Below are 16,568 nucleotides of genomic sequence, written 5' to 3' on the forward strand. Positions count from 1 at the left end.
TTATTCATGAGAGTCTCTTTCACCATATCTCATCTTCATCCTGATGTCTAAGACATGGACATTGAAGCCGGGTCCAGGAGAGGTTCTCAGGTGCCATTCCTTAAGTTTAGCTCCTAAAACTGAGATCTTGTGCCCTGTGAAACGAAGAAGGGAGTGATTTTTCTATTGTCCCCTAAAAGTACAATAGTGCACAGGCAAAGGAGGGAAGGAACCAGGGGATACCAAGGATGCAGAATCCACAGTGAGTCTCAAATTCAATCAGCCAAGGCTGGCCTAGGGCATGAGGAAAATTCTCTGTGATTTGTTCTGTCACCTCCACATCCTGAATATATCCTTTCCATACCCCTTTCCTTTACACAAGAGGTAAAATGCATTTACGATTTCCCTAACTCAACTTCATTAAGATGGCCTCTATGTGTTTTTATTTGTTCGGGGAGGTGGGGAGAACATCCGCACATCCAGCTGTGCCCAGAGCTTATTCCTGGTTGTGTTCAAGGTCACTCCTGGTGATGATCAGGGTTCCGCATGTAATCCTGGAGATTGAATTAGAATCATGGCCAAGTAGCCACATGCAAAGCAAGAACCTGACGATAAAAAAATAATAGTTTTTTATCTCCCACTTTATTTATTTATCTATTTTTTGATTGACGCCTCTTTTACTCCTTTCAGTCCTGTGCCCTTTTGCTTCATGTATTGTGGGCGTCTGAGATTGACATTTACGCATCCCCTCTTCCTGACATGGTGATCTTGTTATTATCATGATACGCCCCTCTGTCTCTGTTAAGGGTCATGCTTAAAGTCTATTATGTTTTGTCTGCGTTCAGTGGAGCAGTGCCTGCTGTGGTGGTATGAACGTGTTTTCCCATCACTTTAGTTTTCACCTGATGTTGACTTGAACATAAGCCATGTGTTTTGAAGCCGCCTCTCAGGCAGCCCTTGCTGTTGTACGCAGCCTGACGACTCTTTCCTGTAAGTGCTACATGTTGTCTGTTCACTGTGGTTGTTTGGGAATCTGGAGTCACATCTCTCATTTCGCAAGCTGTGTGCCTTTTAAATGCCCTTTCTTCGTTTTATTTTTAATCTAGAGGTGGCCCGTGTCCTCACTATTCAATCACATATTGTTTTGAAATTGTTCTGAGTAGCAAAGCTTTCCTTTTCTGCTGATGTTCCCAATGAAACCCCTCAGGTGCTCCCCACGTTTTATTCCTCACTTTCCTCTTATGTCTCTGCCAGCCAGTTGGGCTGCAGGCTCAGACCCTCTCTGGTCTCGGCCTTCATTGAACTTGGAATGAGCAAAGACCCAATCACACCGGTTAGCAACCACACCTCCTGTTTAATCCCCTGCGTGCCCTCTGGTCCTTTACTTCCGTGCACACAGCTTCAGCTGAGCAGAATCCCTGCCCCCAGATACAAGCATGCACATGTGTGTTGGAATATAGCTCTAAATATGTTAGGCCTGACTTTGATTTGTCCTTTCTCCCCTTGCCACTAGGAGCTTAGGTATATCAGTCACGCCCATCAAAGTGCTCCCGAGTCACTCCCATTCCTTTGTTTATCTGTAACCATTTCTACCAGTTTATCTGCTCTTCCTTTAATCAGACTCTGTTAATTTGTAAGGTCAGACCTTGCTAAGACAGTGAACTTGTATTGTAAGTTAATATTGTCTTTCTCCTCTCTTATGTCTTTTGAATAGTGTACTTTAGAACGATATCCTTTTTGTATGGACAAAGAAAGACATTTATTAATATGCCTTTGCAATTGGGATTTAATTGGCTTTGAATATTATTAATTCCCGGGCATCTGCTTTCTTGACTGTAGTCTTGGTTGCCCTCAGTTCCTAGCCCTCTAAAAGGCAGGGTCCCGATGAGGGATGAGACGGACCCAGGGCAAGCAGTAAATTATGTGCTACCCTGGCATCGAGATGGGCCTGGCCAAAGTGCCTCATTCTTAACTATAAGTTAAGAGTTTGATCATGGACAAATGCTGTCATGATCTTAAAGTAATGACGAGACTAGGACCCTGCTAGGGATAGGAAAGACTAATCTGGCCTGAGCACTGTAGTCTGAGATTGAGATGGCCCCAGGAGAGCAATTCTAAAAGCTTAATGCATCTCTTATTGTGTCCATACAAAACGATTAATATTATGAATGCTTATATGTTTGTTGGACTAGGAGAGGAGAAACACAACCATGGGATTTCATCATTGGATGGGTCCTGCTGAAAGAGTATCTGTCCTAGAGAATAGGTGTTCTGCTATTGTTATTGAACTTTTTGTGCCTAGCATTTTATTTTAAGCTTGAATTGTTATGATGGTTAAAATCTGTCCTAAACAAAAAGGTGGGAGATGTTGGAGACACTGTACTGCAGACAGGAATATTTTCCCTTTTTCAGCTGCCTTCTGGAAATAATTTCAGAGGCAGTTTTCCTTTTCTCACAAGAAGCCTAGCTGGTCTTTGACACGCAGATCTTAGGTGCTAGCCAGGCCTGACTTGACATTGTAGATTCCAGGCTCTGGCCCAGCCTAGTCTTTGGGATATAGATTTCAGGTGCTGCCTAGTTTGTAATTGACATGTAGATTTCATGTGGCAGCCCAGCCCGGTCTTTGGGATGTAAATCCGAGTGCTTTCAGCCCAAGGAAGGCTTCGGTTTTGGTTTTGTATCTTCTTTCCGGAGGCCTAGATTACTGGCCTGCAGATACAAGAGAATAATGTTGCCTCAATGTTCTTCCTATAACATCTTTTGGTGCCTTTGGTGACGTCAATGTACTGCGCCCTTTGGAAGTGCCATGATGAATAAAAGGGGTTCCGAGAGAAGGAGAGGGGCTGGAGAGTGTATAGAGGGAAGATCGGAATAAACTGTGAGTGAGACCAACCATCTTGGCTCCGTTCCTTCCTTCACCTGCCTCGTCATCGCCATTCAACCTCCCTGGTGTGGCGCCCCTTTCCTTTTATTTTTGTGTTTTTTACACACATGTGCACATGCACACACACACTCTTCACTTCCTGTTACATCTTCATGCTCAACAGCAATGCTCCAAATTCAATGAATTGGCTCTGGTGGCCACAGCGCCCCGTGGGCAGAGCAGGAATGGGTGAGAGCAGTCCTGGCAAAGATGTCCTAGTCTCATTCCATGGTCAGCAAGTTCAAGACTTTTCAGGAATGAATGGCTCTGTCTTCATCTTAAGCCTCGGGTGTCGTCTGGAGGCTGAAATAGTTTATATTGTATACTTTTGTCTAGTACATCAGTTGGTATCGGGAGATCAATCAATTACTTTACACCATACGGCTGGAAGCAAATCCTTCTAGACCTGGAAAAACTCTGCACTCACATGGCCTTGGCCCTCCCCTAGAGCCCCTTACAGCACCCTGGTCACTCAAATCTCAGCCCAGACTTCCTTGGTGGGTGTGGACACCTTGGAGGAAAGGTGCTCACCTCCCCCAGTGGTCTGAGATTCCTAAGTCTTCACTTGCCCAGTCTGCTGGCCCTAATGGCACCCCCACACCCACCCCATCTTTTTGTAGCATAACTTTCCCTCTCAATGGAGAACCCTTTAGGTTCTGGGGCAACCTTAGAGTAGGGCACAGGCCTCACACATTCAATTTCCTTGAAACATGGCCCAGGCATGGCTCTTAGGAGGAACTGCGTGTGTGCTGAGATGAAGCTAGTGTGAGCCACCGGCCTCAGTTGGGGGTTGCTTGTTGTTTGGCTGGAGATGGAGGCGTAGGGGAAATAACGTAAGGAATGACTCGGCTGCTATTGGCTTGGGGCAATATTTGAGTGTGACTATTGGCCAAGTTAATATTAACCCATATTTGTCTGCCTCATGACTCTAGTGGGAGTATAAATAAGACCCCAGCAGAGGCACTGAACCAACGGCGGCAGCAGCTCCTTGGAAAGGTAAGTCACCTTTCTCCTCTGGAGGAGACCAGGGATCTTCTGAACTGCTGTATTCTTGCTTTTCTTGCAGTAGGGATTGCATCTGGAGATGCTCGGTGCTCAGGGGCTGCTATGGTCCCACCTGGCACTGCTAGGGAGTGGGGGCAGGTAGTGTCTGCTGGGCCAGGGACCCACCTCAGCCTTGCCTGCACGGTGCTCTGCAGAGCGGGCTGGCTTTCTAGCCCATACTTCACTGCTCTCTGACCTGCTTTCAGTCATATCTGTTGTAGGGAAGATGCTGGCCTCCCAGCCCCTACCCCTGACCCCCTCTCATACCTTGCCCCATTGCCCCTCCCACTGTCTACCCCATGCTCTTCCCATTCCACACCCAGTGCACTCCAATCCCTACTCCCTGCTCCCCTCCCATTTCCTGCCTCTCATGCCCATCCCATCAACCCCCCGTCCCTCCCATCAACTACCACATACCCCTCCCATCCACCACACTATGTTCCTCCCATCAACCCCCCCCCGTCCCTCCCATCAACTACCACATACCCCTCCCATCCACCACACTATGTTCCTCCCATCAACTACCACATACCCCTCCCATCCACCACCCATGGTTCTTCTTATTCCTATGGGCACCTTCCCTACCCTACCTCATTGGCTCACGTCCATCACTGACTCCTTAACCACAATGTCCTTCCACCCTCTTTCTGCCCATTTCTCCAGCTCAGGTGAGGTGGACAAATGTGGCAGTTATAGAATGAGGCTAGACGAACCTTTCAGAGAAGGAGAAGGAGGCAGGGGCCTGGGTGGAGGCGGTGGTCACCGTGAGGAAGGCCTGACTTCTCGGGACTAGGAGCCTAGTTGTCAGGAAGCAGGGATGATGGATTGTCCCAGCTCCCCCACACCTGGTATTCCCGGGATGCCAGGAAAGGTCATGTCTCCTTTCTGCTTAGGCACCCCTCCAACTGCCTCAGTACCACCATTCCCTATTGCTCACTTTCAAGAGCTGTACACAGGTGTTTCTGACCAGATCTCTGTAGGAATTTCCTCTTGGTTTTGTTTTGTGATCAAACCTGGTACTGCTCGGGGGCCACTCTTAGCTCTCTGCTCAAGGTGGTCCTCAGAAGAACATGCAGTGCTGTATATCAAACCCCAAACTCCCACCTGAGATTCACACGCTTCACTGAGCTATTGCGTCACCCCCGTGCTTCCTCTTGGTTCTTCCCTTTCCATACCGTCAGGACTTTTTCATAAGCCCCATATAAAAAGGGCGTGAAAGAAACAGAAGAGAAACCCCAGTGTAGAACTGAGGTTGAGGTCTGAGAAAGTCATGGGAGTAAGTACCCCATTTGCCCCACATGAATTGGTCCTCTCTCTTCCATCACATCCCAGATCCCTGTCTGAAGTTGATCTTGTGTTCATCAGGCTTGTTTGCACCCTCCAGCTCCCATGAAGGACCCATAGGTGTCCCTCTTGGCAGGTGATGGCACCCATACTCTAATGGTTTTATTTCAAGAGCTTCAGCTTCCAGAGCATGATTCCGTCATGTTCACGCATGCACCTCTCACCCAAATAATATGTCTCTGTGTTGCAGCAATGTCTTCCAGGAAAATGGCACCACTCTCTCTGGTCTTCATCCTCCTTGGCCTCTTCCATACCATGCCCTGTGAACAGCACCCAGGGCGGCCCAACTCCAGCAACTCCTCACTCTTGCCCATGAGTGCTGCCCTGACCCATTTCCATGAGGTATTTTCAAATGAAATGTTGAATATCCTGTTAGAAGAGAACCCGGAAAGTAATTTTGTCTTCTCCCCCATAAGCATCTCCACCGCTCTGATCTTGGTTGCCCAGGGGACCAGATCCAATACATTCTTCAACCTGCTGGATGCCCTTGGCTATGATATCAGAGTTGTAGATCCTGACATTGTAGAGAAGTTCCTCCTGAGTGTCCTCCAAAAGCTGAATGGGCTGCAGAAAAATAAATTTCTGAGGCACAGGAACTTCCTCTTTATCAATAGCCAAAGGACAATCGAACCAGTGTTTATGAAGGACATGCAAACCTATAATGCAAAGGTCCACAAAATTGACTTCCAAGACACAGGAAAGGCCACAACGGATATGAAGCAGGTTGTGCCTGAAAAAATCAAGGAGAGAATCCAAGACATAATCACCCCTGTGGAACCTAGAACATTCATGTTGCTTGTAAATTACATTTTCTTCAGAAACAAGGATATGTGCAATAGTTCCCATTTCGGATCTTCTTCGGAGTTTCAGGAAAAAGGTATGCATTTGTAATTACCTATAGATCAATGTATCCTAGATTTTGCTATTTTCTTTAGATCCATTGTGAGGTGTAGCTTGTTTTCTTCATTCCAGGAAAAAAAATTTTTCAAAGCATGTCTTTTTTATACATTTAAGATAATCTTTTAAACTTAAGTAAAATGAAGTGACTCACAGTTTGAAAAATATTAAGAAAAAGTAAATCCTTTGGCAGAGGTATGCACTTCAGCAAATCTGTTGATTTTCTAAGGTCAAGTCAGTGCTTTCAGCTTCAGAATGCTGGGATGTTGCTGATACTAGAGAAAAACTAGGTTTGGGATGAAAAAATGGAGGGCATCCAATCATGGTTTACCCAGTGTTCTGCAGGGATATAAAGGTTGGCTGTTCTTTGCAGGATACGTAGGAAAAGTTTCCAGAAAGCAATGCTCCCTACACTTTCTGAGGCTACAGGAGGTCTCTCTCCCATCGCTCTTTGGAACCATGGTTCCAAAACAGACATTACTGCATGATGCATATCAGAAGAACGGCTTCTCTGATGCTCCAGAGGAATCTGCCTTGAGTTTTGTTCACATCACTCCTTGGGTGGCTGTGGGAAAGAGCAGGGAACAGAGAAGCCTTGAGTTTAAGAAGCAACACCCGGGGCTGGAGCAATAGCACAGCGGGTAGGGCGTTTGCCTTGCACGCGGCCGACCCAGGTTCGATTCCCAGCATCCCATGTGGTCCCCTGAGCACCGCCAGGAGTGATTCCTGAGTGCAGAGCCAGGAGTAACCCCTGTGCATCGCCAGGTGTGACCCAAAAAAGCAAAAAAAAAGAAGCAACACCCTAAAACACTTACAGAAATTCTTACAGAAATCTATACCACACAGCTTTTACACTGGGTGATAGAGAAGATTTGAACTGCGATGTACTGCAAAACTACTTTTGTACCCATTTCTAGAGTACACTTTGTTCACTTAGGTTTAATGAAAATTTTGTAAGCCATGTTGCAAAAAGAAATTAGCAACATCAATTTTTGTGCTTCTTAAAATTTCGTTGGGCAGATTCTACAACTTTTTTTTTTTTTGCTATTTGGGTCACACCCGGCAATGCACAGGAGTTACTCTTGGCTCTGCGCTCAGGAATTATTCCTGGAAGTGCTCAGGGGACCATATGGGATGCTGGGAATGGAGCCCGGGTTGGCCGCATGCAAGGCAAATGCCCTACTGTGTTATCACTCTAGCCCCAGATTCTACAACTTTAAAAACTAGGTCAAAAGGAATATTTATGTAAAGTTTTGGTAGACATTGTCTAATTTGTGACTTTTTAAAAACGAACTAATTTACATTTCACTGGTGGGTTATCTGAAGTTTCACTCACTTAAAAAATTTGTTTTTGTGTTGGGACCATACCTGGAGATGTTCAGGGATTATAACTGGCTCTGTTCTCAGGAACCTCCCCTGAAGGTACTCAGGGCACCACATGTGGAACTGGGGATCAAATCTGAATTAGATGCTTGCAAGGCAAGCACCCTTGCCCATACACTGTCTATACAGCCCCACTTTTATTTTAATCTTACACTTCTGAGAGTAAACCAGGTATATCGTTTTCCTTAGGTAAGTTAAATACTATCCAGTGGATTTCCTGGCCTTGGAATTTTTTTGAACTCTCAAAACTAGGTACTTCAGGGAGATTTTTCAAACAAATATTATAATAATCTTCTCTTTCCCACACCCAAGTTTCCAAACTGTATGATACCAAAATATTTTCTTGACCTTGTAACTCTAAAGGCAAATATTTTGGTAAACATTTTGAGAAATAAAGATTTAAAAGAAGCAGATGTGAATGTCTTTGAAAAGTCTGAGCTTTTCTTGGCTTTCTTTTCGTGGATCTTGCATTTTTAGATACGCTAGACTGCAAGGTCAGGGTCTTATTGTATAGTAACTACTATAACTACTATAGCAGTTATAGTAACTACTTATAGGCATGGGCAGAACATTTTCCCAGATCCTACTTGCAATTTCTCCTTACTGATCCCCCCAGGCAATTGTAATGAAACTTTCTGCACTGGCGTCACAGTCACACAGAAGGAGACCTTCTTTGTGAATCAGTTCAAGAGTGTGCATGTGGAGATGATGACGAAGACAGATCGAATGATTTACAGCCGATGGGATGAGCTGTTGGCCACGATGGTTGAGTTGCCATATAATGAGCATCTTTCTATAGCTCTGGTGCTCCCAGATGAAGGGGAGTTCTTCTCTACTCAGAGTAGGATGGATTTTAAGCGAGATAGACTTTCCCACTACAGAGACACAAGGTATGTGATCTGGAGGGACAGTCACTGAAGTTTTGCGCAGATCTCACTGTTGTGTGTTTTATTTGTGGGGGACCTGAACATCTGGATATTTCCAATTATTTTTGTGGGAAGCAAATGGAATGGCGGGCATGGGTGGCCTACAATGGATCACCAACCAGAAGTCCCTTACCCTCTCCTAATGATGGTTCTTGGGTTAGAGGTATGGAATCAGAGAGCTATTGAGCGCAAACTCCAGAGAGTAAAGAGAGGAATGTACTGGAAATAGAGGGTGGTGCTTCATGAACCCCAGGGAAATAAAGCCAGTTGAGCCCTAGGAGAAATCAGAAAACGACCAACACCACCCCAGGGACTCATGCCACTCTCTCGCTGTCATTTGTCCTTCCTTCTAATCTATTAGAAAAAGATTCATCCTTCCTTCTATTTCTCCAGTGGAACAAATTAGATTTGGCCACCTTGACACGTGAACCACCCACCCCCTTGCACAAATATTTCCTGAGCACTTGCCCTAGGTCAGAAACTGCCTGGTTAGCCAAGCTCACCTCTTAGATTATAGAATTTTCACAACGGAGGGAGAAGCATAAGGCCAAATGACAAACATCTCATTCCAAATTACAACAAACGCTATGGAGAAAATAAGTAGGTGAGAAGATAGAGAATCCGGTGGTAGAGTAATAATTGTGGACCTCACTTCCAGCACCAGAAGAATTGATAGCAGGAAGAGGAGCTGTCCGTGCAGCCCCTCTTCTGGACTGGTGCTCCTCTCTCCATAGAGAGAAAGGACATTAACTCCTTCTACATCTCCTCAAGGCTGATGACCTCACATTTCAGTCTCCCTCACCACTTTTAGGGTCATTGCCCAGATAAACTTTCCTCTTGTAAAGGGTGGGTCAGTTGGAATCGGGGATGACTTCCCAGTTCTCATCCTTATCTTCCTTTGGGTAACAAGACCAAAACTAAAGAATAATGTGAGTATATAATGCATTGTGAGCCAGTGGTTTGTTTAGAAATTCAAAAATTGCAGCTCATACTGCACCACCTTTCCTTCCTTTCCGAGCAAGTTCTAAATATCAGCTTCTGTCCTTTGTCTTTCTCTTGGAGAAAGAACGTTAGTCCTGAGCAAGGTATCCTCGGCCCAAGAAGAAGGGCCTGTCTCACAGCTTCCTTGTGGTTTTCACTCTTCACAGACTGGTGAGCTTAACTATTCCCAAGTTCAAGATCTCCTACAAGATCAATCTTAGAAGTCTGCTTCCCAAGCTGGGCGTCAAAGAGATGTTTTCTACAACAGCAAACTTCTCCTACATCACAAAAGATGTTTTCCCAGTGTATTTTGAGGTGAGTGTTTAACCTACAGAAGTCCTGATTGAAAGTCACTATAAAAAAACAGCACTTATAATTCCCATGTGCCCTGGTCCATTGACTTTTGGGGGTTCTTTCGTCTTGCATTACTTTTAATGTAATTGCAACAAATTCCTTTGAAGGTGCTGGAAACATGGGTTGTTATTGTTGTTTTGGAGTTATATCCAGCCCTCCTCAGGGTTTACTCCTGGCTCTGTGCTCAGGGATCATTCCTGGTGCCCTCAAGGGACTATATGGGATGCTCTAGACCAAATCAGGCCCACTTGCAAGGCAAGCACCCTACCCGCTATATTATTGCCCCGCTAGGAAGATGTCTATGAGCAAGCTAAAGTCTCAGAAATTCCTTAAATTTGACAGGGGCAGGTAAAGAACATGACAACAAGGACAGTTCTTATCAACCTGGCTTAGGTTCTGGAAAGAAAGCAAAGCAGAGGAACATGAACAGTGACCAGGGTGGTGTGGGATATCTCAGGCCAGGCAAGGCCTTGGGGTGAACTGCCCTTATGCAGAGTCTGTGTGAAGAGAAAGGGCTGGGGAGCACATTTCTGGGGATACACACTCCAAGAGAGCATCTCTGGGGAAAGAATGGTCAGGCCAAGGGGAGCTATGAGTGCATCATGAGGTGGGAGAGAACATGACGTTTTGGAGGAAGCCTAAGAAGGTGCGAGACAGAAGGTGTCTGTGGGAGAGAGAAGGTGAGGGGAGAGAATACAGGCAGAGGAAGAGGGCCTGGGTGCACAGATCTTGCTCAGAGTTCCAGCATCCTGGAGTACAGATGAGGTTCCTCTCCTGAGGGTGCCTGGGGCTGCCTGCTAATTAATCCTCTCTCATCTCCTGGGGCTGTTCTGAAACCCGGAGCCCAGGACCTGCATAGCCATCGTTTACCACCTTTCTCACCCCTCACTTCTGAGTTTCTCCCCCAACTCAGCCATGGACCTGGGTAGAAGGGACCGAGAGGGGAGGGAGCTGGCTCAGGGGCAGGGGTGGGAGTTCCCAAGGATGGAGGGCTCCCAGCCTGCCACCACCCAGGTGAGGGGTTGTAAACCCTCTGTCCTTTAGGCTGAACAGAGGCCTCAGGCCAGGGCATGTGTATTGAGTGTGGGAGCTGCCTCCCTCCCCAGCTTGCTTCCTGCAGACCCAAGGGATGGACATACAGACTCAGGCAGGACCACGGTATTTAGAGGGAAAGTGGCCTGTGGGGAAGACTGAGCACCCCCTCCCCCCTTACCATTTTTTCACTACATCCATCCGAAAAAGTGTCTCAAAGGGCCTCCCCAGTAATTGCATGGCCTTCTATCCCTGAGCTGGCGGACCCTGCATTTCTGTGTGTGCTATGAACCTTTCCTCTCTTGCCAATGCCCAAACTCCTGCAGCTGCCAGCAGCCGGCCGAGCACCGGGAGAGTCTGATCCAACCATGAGTCACACCTTCCAGGAGAGTGACCTTTAGAGGCAGCCATTGAAGGGACTCTGATAGTTTTTTTTTTCTCCTTCTTTGGTGGGCCTGGGATTAAGGCCACACCCAGCAGTGCTCAGGGCTTACCCCTGGCTCTGCATTCAGGGATCACTTCTGGTGGGACTCAGGGGCCAGAGAGAGAGAATGCTGGGGATTAAATCCAGCTGGGCCACATGCCAGGCAGGTTCCCCACCCTCCGCACCCTTGCTCTGGGCCTGGAGGATTTTCTGAATTGGGAAGCAGCTTCCCCTCCCCCTACTCTCGGCCATGGAGGGGACTGCTTCTCCAGCCTTGGCCACGTGGGGTCAGCTGGGCCTAACACAAAGGCTTGCTGGGGAGTGTTTGGACAGAACTGAGAGATTCTTGCTTCTACCCCAGGGCACACATGCAGCTGCGATAGAAATGAGCCATCAGAACATGACAACCCCCAGGGACTCGGCCAGGGACAGGAAGAAGAGAGACATCCAGGAGAGAGACTCCACTGAAGCTACAGTTGTGAAATTCAACAGACCCTTCCTTCTGTTTGTGATGGATTGTAAGAACGAAACAGAGATCATGGTGGCCAGGGTCTTCAACCCAACTGATGAGTAGAGGCCTGGCCAGGTGACCTACCATTGGCCCTTAACATCCCCTGAATGAAGGAAATAAAATCCATGTAGTGAAGCATCAAATGAGGAGTATGAGAATTGTGTCTTGCATTTAGAAATGGAGGGGAGCGTGAACAAGAAGAGGGTTGGGGGTGCAATGGTAAGGACCTGGGTGGATAAGTTTTCTAACCTGGGACATGGTTGACAGTCACAACGAGCCAATTATGAGCATGTCTGTGCGATGGGGTACAGAGGGCCTTTCAGTCTGTGATGGTCCCAGGTCTTCTTCCTGCCCAGCCAGAAGCCAGTCCCCTTCCCTGGACATAGATCACAGGCTGGGATAGAGGCAAGGCCCCTTCCATAGAAAGGAGAATGGGAAATTGTGAAAAATACATACACACACACACACACACACACGGGAGAGGGTGATGTGTGTGTTGTGTTCACGGGCTCTCGGGGCGGCACTCTCCCTCTCTCACCGCTTGAGTTTGGTGCTCTCGAGCCGCTCTGTATGGACCGGATGGGGATGGCTCCTCTTTGTGCTCTGCTTCTGTGTGTGCTGCTGTGCTCTCTTCTGTCTGTCTCTCTATCTCTGTCTCTATCTCTGTAGTCTCTCCTCCGGCCTCTTTGGGCCTCTCTGTCTGTCGTCTCTCCTCTGGTCTCTTCCGATCTCTCTTCTTCCGATCTCTCTCTCAGAGGCCCTTCTGCTTCTCTCTCCGGAGCCCTTCTCACTCTCACTTCTGACTCTGACTCTTACTTCTGACATGCTTTATGCTCTTTCTTTCCCCTGCTTTTGGCTCCAATGACTCCCCGATTCTCTTTCGCTCTGTGCTCTGCTTCTGTGTCTTCTCCCCCTACTTCTATTACAGTCTTAGTTTATATAGCAATCATATAGGGTGGTGACACAAAGGTGGGTTGAACATTAACAAATCAACAAAGAGGGGTAAGACCACTCCTCCAGGAGATTAACAAAATCTCATCTGAGGAATTACTCCAGATTACTAGGAGATCCGCTTAAGGGCGAGATCCCATCCAGGGTGTGTTGCTTTCTTCTTTCCTCAGCTAGTGAATCACTTAAATAGTTGTAGTAAATCTACTTCTAATATTTATAGCAATGTCGTTCTGTATGAGGACAGTAAGAGATATGTCAAACTCAGAATTTGGTTCTTCTTAAGGACATCTCACTATATATTCCAGACCACAGTCCTCAGGTCAGGTTAGTCTTCCTAACCCCAGCAGGGTCCTAGTCTCATCATTACTTTTGGATCATGACAGCATTTGTCTATGACCATACTTTCAACTTATAGTTGAGTATTGTGGCGCTTTGGATTGGCCCATTTTGATACCAGAGTAGCTCACAGCTTGCCCTGGGTCCATTTGGTACCTCGTCGGGACCCTGCTTTTGGGGTGCTAGGAACTAAGGGCAACTGAGTTGAGAAAGAAGATGCCCAGGAGTAAATATTACTGAGTCAATAACCTCCCAAGTTACAAAGCATAATATTAACTGTCTTCCTGTGTCATACAGAAAGGACATTGCTTTAAGTAAACTAAGTTCTCTACGGCAAGGCTAAAAGGACAAACCCAATGTTATCCTACATCTCCCCCTTTTCATTTTACAAAAATACAAAAATTTGAATTAAATACACAATTACAAATCACAATACAGTCTTATGAGTTGCACTAAGATTTCAGTCCAACCCTAGACCCGGAGTAGTGCTTGTAATAAAGCGTCCATTGTCCATTGTCCTGCACTGTCCAGGAATGACAAGAGTCACTTTTCTGTTTTGACGACATGTATCTCAATGAGATTTGAAGAGCTGTTCCAGCAACAGCAACGGTAGTGCTCACATCATTGAGTCTCCGGAGAACTTCAATCAGAAATCTGACAAATTGTCAGGCAGTCTTGTAAAGAAGCTAGAAAACCTCTGATGCTGACTCCTCCGATTTCCTTGCAACTTCCAGCTGAAATTGGATTGGCAGACTGGAGTTTAGAGGGTTAAGTAGTTTCTGATGGTTTGAGGGTTGAATTATTGGATCAACCAATTCGACTTCTAACGAGATGTAGCAGAACCCAAATTTTCTCCATGGGGTTATCATCTGTTGAAACAAAAGCATAGCCTTTTGGGTGCGCCATTTCCCTTCATCTATTAACATCTCATAAGTCAATTTAATCCCTGAAAATTTTTGTCTAGCATGGCCTAGCCCCTGACGCTTTGCCTATCAACACATAGTTTTGATGCCTGCAAACACTGCTCTGGACTCCTGTGTGTCTCCCAGCAATAAGGGGGAAAAAAAAGAATCTGGGAAGACAACCTCAATGTGGGGGTTCTGATTGCCCCATGTGAATGGAAGTAGGACTGAAAAGAGAAGCGACAGGAGCAAAGTCTTGCATGATGTGTGTGTGTCAGAGAGCCTGGGGCTCAGACACCTCCCACTGAAGCTCATGCAGCACTGTGAAGTGGACTCTCGCTGTGCCAGATCTTGAATAGATTCCAAAATGTGTGTCCTGAGAGTTGCTCATTTTCCCAGGTGTGGAATATGTCAATTGCAAGAGGGGAACCTTTGATTTGTACAAGCCAAAAGTGATCTGGACTTCTTTTGGGTGAAAAGGAGTATCTTGTCATATACTTCAATCCTATTGCTTATGTGTCTTTGTAAACGTCCAAAAGGTTCTAGCAATTCTAGCTCCAGGTTTGATGGGTACTCAGAGCCCAGCAGAGCCTGACACCAAAGTCCCTGACCTTGGCCTTTTCCAGCTCACTCTGATTGAGTTCCATGGAGAGCATCTCCCCAGATCCCCCCCGCAGAGAGCTTTACTCCAGCCTCACAGACCCCACAGTCATCTTGTATTATCTGACCGCACCTCAGTAGCACTATGTTGCTGAATCAGATCTAGTCCTGGGGGGGGGGGTCTTTAAAATGTCTTAGATATTCCCAGGAAAGCTTCGACTCTTTTATGCATGTGATTAAATAATTCTGCCAACATTGCTTAATTGCTACTTTTATACAGAAGGCACACACTCTTTGCAACCAATTAGGAGAATGCAGCGCCCACAGAGCAGCATTTACAAGCCATCTGAACTCTCTGCCCTAGAGATTTGCTCACAAATAAATGCTTATTTAACCCCATGCTTCATTCTTTGGTAAAACATGTAGGAACTGGAGTGAATGATGCCGGGGAAGGACCGTTCTTATGGCAGGGGGGATTGTGCACTCCTTCCTGAATTTCCTCTCAGTATTTTTTTTCCTTTGCATGTACTAAATAACTTTAAAGTAGCAGTGAAGAGGCTGAAGAGAAAGTACAGAGGTTAAGGTGCTTGCCTTGTGTGTGGCCACCCCAGATTGATACCTAACACCATAGGGGGTCCTAAAACATTGCCAGGAATGACCCCTGAGGACAGAACTAGGAGTAAGTCCTGAGCACATTTGGATAGCCCAAAACACACATACAAATAAAAATAAAGGAGTGGTATAGCTATTATATAAAATATATAATACTTACCCAAACCACAGAGTCAACAACACTGGAAACATGAGATGCAGATTTTAACAACCAAATGGACCCATCAGGGAGGCAATCTGAGGAGTGTTGGGGGAAGAAACTTGGGGACACTGGTGGAGGGAAGGGGACACTGGTGGTGGGATTGGGGCTGGAACACTGTGTGTCTATGAACAATCTTGTAAGCCACGGTACACTGATAAAAATATTAAAAATAATAAAGATAAATAAAAATAATGTGGCAATGAAATGCTGAAATAGTGTGGCAGTGACAGCCTGACTGGGGAGGGAGAGTCATTTATTTAGCCACACCAATCACTAAGCAAGCCACAGTTCCGAGCCTGCATTCAGTAGGATGAACTATGCCTCTGCCATGCTTCCTGGGAGCAGGATCCAGGGAGAAAATCTCCTGCAACACACAAGAACTCCGATGATGGACAGGCATGGAGAGGAAGCCCCCACAGCTCAAGGACCACCACCCACCCGCAGTATCAGAACATCCCCCAATCCAGCTGGAGATGGAATCATGATTCAACTCATTTGTTTGCTCAAAGACAGACACCTGGACGATACTTAAAAATAAACAAAAATGTCCCTTCCTGCTTTTGGTGCACTGTCCAAATACCAGTTCCGGCGACTGCGCTGAAAAATATTGACTAGGAGGAGGAGAGCTGTCAACACCACATTCCTGTGGGCAGAAAACCAGCAGCCGGAGCCCAGGACCTGTGGTGAGTACCTGCACGCCCCAGAGGGAAGGTTGGGAGCCGGCCATCACCCACCCCCAGTTCTGATGGAAAAGGTGGGACAGAAAATGCCCTCAAAAAAAAAAAAAAGATGCACTGATATCCTGCTCCTAAGACTTGACCTTGGAACTTCAGGTTTTCAATAGTCTCTTGTGGAGAACTGACCCCACCCCCACCCCCACCCCCCACCCCCAACCACTGGAAAAGAAAACTCCCATGTTCCTGGCAAGTAGAGAAGAAAACAGGGAGGAGAAACTCCCTCCCAGAAAACTGACACTGTGGTGTCCGGAACTTTACCAGCAACTGGGCCATGACTTTTGACCTGCAATTTGAACCTTGCTCCTACTGCCTCTCAGCCCTGGGTCCTGGCCCTGAGCCTCAGTTTCCCTGGATGTATAACTCATACCGATGTTTTAGGATTCCCCAAAGAATCCAGTTAGGTGACAGTTAGTGCTCCTCAATCTGGGTG

This window comes from Sorex araneus, chromosome 3, assembly GCF_027595985.1.
Source record: "Sorex araneus isolate mSorAra2 chromosome 3, mSorAra2.pri, whole genome shotgun sequence".
Lineage (NCBI taxonomy): Eukaryota > Metazoa > Chordata > Mammalia > Eulipotyphla > Soricidae > Sorex > Sorex araneus.